Genomic DNA, 5224 nt, shown 5'->3' with positions numbered 1-5224 from the left:
TCTCACACTCAGAAAAGCACCCACAAGGACAGGCTCTTGGTAGACTCTTATCTAAACCCTGTGGGTGTGTGAATTTCAAGTCTCAAGTCTTGTGAGAAAAGACTGAGGCACATTTCTGGTATTCTTCCCCAGTGGGATCAGAAATACCCATGAAGAAAGTTTCTCATGCACTCTTTGCCAAAATATTTGCTCACTCTAAACTCCCACAATTCATTTTTCTTCAGTGGATTTTAATTTGCTTCAAAAAATAAATCTAATACTAACATAGAAGAAAACTCCTTAATGTTCAATGGCACTGTCAGACAAAATCAAAGTGATATTCAAAACTTAGTAGCCCGGAAGATAATCTCTTTGGCAATTGGATTCTTAGGAATAAATTTATTCTCAGCTTCTGAGTAGAGGAAGCTTTTTTAGACTTTCTCACTGGATGCCTTCTTCAGGAACCCGTCACAGATTTTACAGGCAACAACTATCTTATTTCTAGATCAAAACAGATTCTGCATCTTCTACATATACACAGGGAAAAGTCAGCACCCAAGTTTCTCATTCATCTACCAATCCAGTAGTCCAGTAATCTTAAAACCACAAAGATACTAAATGATTCCTATCTTTAGAGTCTAAAAGTTAGACACAGCCTAATGGAAATCAGAGACACCTAAAAGGAATTCAATATACTATGCTGATGATTTCAATGTACTTTTTGATGAAATTTTTGGAGGAGAGGGAGGATAAGTGTATTAGATGAAAATACTGAAAGAATTTTTGTAGAAACATGTTTATATTCTTCAGTCTATTAATATGAGGATTAAGGAGAAAAGGGGAAAGGGCAATATTAGAGATTGCTGATGTGGTTAATGCAAATTGAAAGTAACAAATTATAACCAATTTTGCACTGTTTGTGATTCGGAAGGGAAGTAGCCAAAAACAATAAGCTCTAGAACAGCATCAACTTGGTTTAGTGAGGTGAGGTACATTACAGAGGTTGCTATCCAATCAGATATCCTCCACCAACTGTCAGGACGCTGGAAAATGTCCGAAGTCTCATCTTGTCTTCATCTAAAGTGCCCTAAGTTTCCAATTTAAATGGGAATTAAATTTAAAGTGGACCATGTGAGAGAATACCGTAAGAATTTTGGGCACTGAATTTCTTAGTTGAATACAGAGGAATTTATTTTAATTAACTGACTTAATCCCTTTCTTCATGATTTTTTTTCCATAAATCTAATAAAAACCTAGAAATTAACTTGGCTGTTTTGCCCACTATTTATAATGAGTAGTGGACTGGCCAAGATACTTTTGGCAGAAATAAAACAAGCTGACGAAAAACACCCTGTAAAATATATGAAGTGGAACGTTGGTGACCACATAGATAAGTGAGGGCTATTACATTTTCCAAAAACTACTACTGTTGAATAACTCTTTCCAAAGTTGACTTTCAATCATCTCAGAAATGATACCTTTTCTTAAAACTTCTATAGAAGGTAGCTCTTGACGTGTTAGGTTTTTCCAGAAAGACCGGCTATAGCAGAATACACCCAAATAGCGAAGCTACTTGCCCAAAACATTGAAAGATCTCTGCTTGCAAAATGGCATGTGGCATGCACTGTTCACCCTCTTCCCGTGTGAATGGAGTCTCTAATCCCGCATGTCATTTGGTTGGAACAAGGTCACTAAAGAATAAAATCAATGAGGTTTCCCTAAACACACTGGCGTATGATGTCTGATTGAAAATGAAGTTTGCTTGACACCATTGTGTCCACTGTTCATACTGCGGTTGCTTAAAGCCCAAATGGGTAATAAATTTGGGAGATTCCTGGACTGTTTTCACATTTCCTGTGTTAGTAAATGTCCTCTTTACTGCCGTCTTTCACGGACATACCTATAAGTGTAGCTGCTCTTAAAATGGGTCCAGCTAAAAGAAAACAACTTTTTTTTTTTTTAGAAATGACCCAGGTCAGGAGGCTTCCTGGTTTTTATTGCCACTTCAAAGCCAAACCAGATAAACTAGCTTAAGGTACCACTTTGACATTGAATGGAATTCGATACAGCTGTCTGAGTCACACGAGTTTTGTCATCACAGGAATTTTGCTTGAAAGTCTCGCCTCTCGCCCATATATGGTAGAGTCCCTGTGCTCTCTGTTCATTTGTGTCAAGAATTTCTCTTCTGTTCCCTGACCCATCAGAATGAGGACTTCCAGTGGTTCGGAGAGGTCCATCTCTCATCTTTTCGGAAAGTCGCATGAGAGTTGTCAGCGCTGACACTCAATTTAAACTGTTTATGTTTCCTTTCCAGTATGCTCCCAGCAGCAGCAGGGACCGCAAGTGAAGCCTGGCAGTTGGAGAGTTGCAAATGCCTGGATGCCACGTTTTCCATCTCTTTTAGATATCCTTGACTCATACATCCTGTCTGGGCTAATGTTGGTTTTCTGATTGCAGTGTGTCTGAAGTCTTAACAAGTGCCCAAGCCACTCTCAAAGGGTCACTGCTTGTTTCAAGAAGCACTTGTGTGTCCCTTGACCTCTCTATCCTTCTCTGATTCCACTTAGGAATCTATGTAGACACATTTTTTACCAGGAAAATTATCCTTTGCTTCAAGCCACTCTGTCATGTTGGTTTGTCTAGTACTTCAAAGATAATTTGACTAGGAAATGTCTAAGCCTAGCTATGAGCAGATGATTTTCCAGATGAGATGAGCTATAGTAGAACTTTAGAAGGGAAACCTCTGGGGTGCCTGGGTGGCTCAGTGGGTTAAGAGTATGACTTTAGCTCAGGTCATGATGTCATGGTTTGTGAGTTCGAGCCCCTCATCAGGCTCTGTGCTGACAGCTCAGAGCCTAGAGTCTGCTTCGGATTCTGTCTCTCTCTCTCTCTCTCTCTCTCTCTCTCTCTGCCCCTCCCCCACTCACCTTCTGTCTCTCTCTCTTTCTCTCAAGAATAAATAAATATTTAAAAGAAGTTTAAAGAAATAAAAGGAAAACTTCTGTTTTTAAAGAGAATAGGAAACTCATGTGAGTTATTCATATTGTACTTTGGAAATGATCCAGGTTCAAAATAAATGTGATGTATGAAAAATGGAATATCTCCTAGAGTTTCTGTTGCATCTGCAGTTATGTCTAAGGTTTTCCATTTTTCTGTTCCACTTCAATAATGGATACAGAGTCCAAGAATCATCTTCTGAGACTAGAACAAGAGATAAGTTCAACTGAGAACGTTGGGCAGAAGCAAGAAGCCGGAAGAAATATATTGATCTTTTTCTTTTGAATGTCTACAATGTAACGAATGCCTGGTTAAAAAAAATAATAATAACTAGAGACTAAAAAAGAAAGACTGTCACATCCAAATGCCAAAATATTTCGGTGTCACCCTCACTATTTTTTAAACTGGTTATTTCTACAAACGACTTTGCTTACCTTCAAACTATTCTCCAGGATTTTTAATCAAAATTTCTGACGTGGAAAATTGGTGCTGGGCATTGAGGAGGGCACTTGTTGGGATGAGCACTGGGTGTAGTATGTAAGCGATGAGCCACGGGAATCTACCCCCAAAACCAAGAGCATGCTGTACACACTGTATGTTAGTCAATTGGGCAATAAATTACATTAAAAAATAATAAATAAATAAATAAATTAATTAATTAAATGGAAACCTAAAATCAATCAATCAATCAATTGTAGACAATTAATTGGTTTAATCTATTTTATTTTTAGCTCTTTCTCTTCTCCACTTCGTCTTGCCCCAACCCAAACTCTTAGGTCCTGTCCCTGGGTCTCTGAGAATGCCACACCTTCTACTTCTACTCCTGTGTCTATTCCTACCCTGCCTTTCCCTGGCTCTTCTGTCGTTGGCCTTCAGAATTGTGCTCACCTCCCAGTAGCTCTGAGAAGCCTACCCACCCTGGCCTTCTGAAGGCAAGCTAGGTACTCCTTCAGTGTCACTCAGAGGTTTAGCAACAAGTGGCATTAAAGCTTCTGGAAGTTTGACTGATTTCCAAAAGTTTCATTATGGATGTATTGATGACATCCAAACAGACAAGTATAGCAAACTTTGCCAAAATTACACAAAGAATGTTGTGCGCCTTCCATTAGGCCTAGTATGCAATCCCTCTCTAAGGGCTCCCATGCTTGCTGAGGAAACAGAATATATCTTTGTAAACATTTATAAAAATTCCAGGACACTAATTATCAAAGTACTCCATAGGTGTCATAAACAAAATTTGCCAACAAAGTTTAGGAAAAAAGGATTCAGGTGGGCGAGTTTTATAAAACAAGGTTAAATGGAAGTGATAAAATTATCAATTATTTAGGCAGCTTTGACATATGTGCTGCATTTACCACAAGTTAAATAATTGTTTAGGAAAAAAATTTTTCTCATATGGAAAGCAGGCACCCATAACCGATGTTTTTAATTCATCGAATATTAACAAAATTATAATTTAAAAAGATGTATGGCTTCCTTCCAATTGAAGATATATTTTCCTATGTTCAGGGAAATATTTTTTAAGAATGTTTGGTGCATATAAATAGTCTGCCCAATAACCAAACCTTGACATAAACTAAATATTTGCAAATGTTCCAAAAATTCAGAGACAACATTTTGGGGTTTTTTATTTGTTTTTTTGTTTTTCTCCCATTTTTCCATGGGTTCAGCACTTCTTGTCACAAGTTGTGACAGGAAAAGAAATTACCAAAATATAGCAGAAAAAGCAGTTCCTGTCCTACAATCTAAGAACTCGACTAGAGATATTAGCAACGTCATAGTCTCTCCTACCTGGGAAACATACATGTTATCAAATGTTACACATGTAATAACCACCTCCTTTGAAGTTTGGCTATTAGCAGCATTCCATCAAAAGGAAAAATAAACATTTAAAAAGTAGGGGTTATGGGCCCCACAATGACAGAAGTTTATAGGGCAAGTCAATTTTGATGACTATTTGTCAATATTTTTTTAATGTTGATTTATTTTTGAGAGAGAGACAGAGTTCGAGTAGGGGAGGGGCAGAAAGAGAGAGGGGGAGACACAGAATCTGAAGCAGGTCCCAAGCTCCAGGCTCGGAGCTGTCAGTACAAAGCCCAACGTGGGGCTTGAACCCATAACAGTGAAACTGAAGTTGGATGCCTAACCGACTAAGCCACTCAGACACCCCGATTTTCATCACTATTAATTGTAGAACCCTGACAGTTATAGTAGCTGGTTAGATTCCCCACTTCCGTATGTTTAAGAT

This window comes from Puma concolor, chromosome B1, assembly GCF_028749965.1.
Source record: "Puma concolor isolate L17-30 chromosome B1, mPumCon1.1.hap2, whole genome shotgun sequence".
In the NCBI taxonomy this organism is placed as follows: domain Eukaryota; kingdom Metazoa; phylum Chordata; class Mammalia; order Carnivora; family Felidae; genus Puma; species Puma concolor.
The sequence above is the reverse complement of the archived record's forward strand: the minus strand, read 5'-3'. Positions refer to the sequence as shown.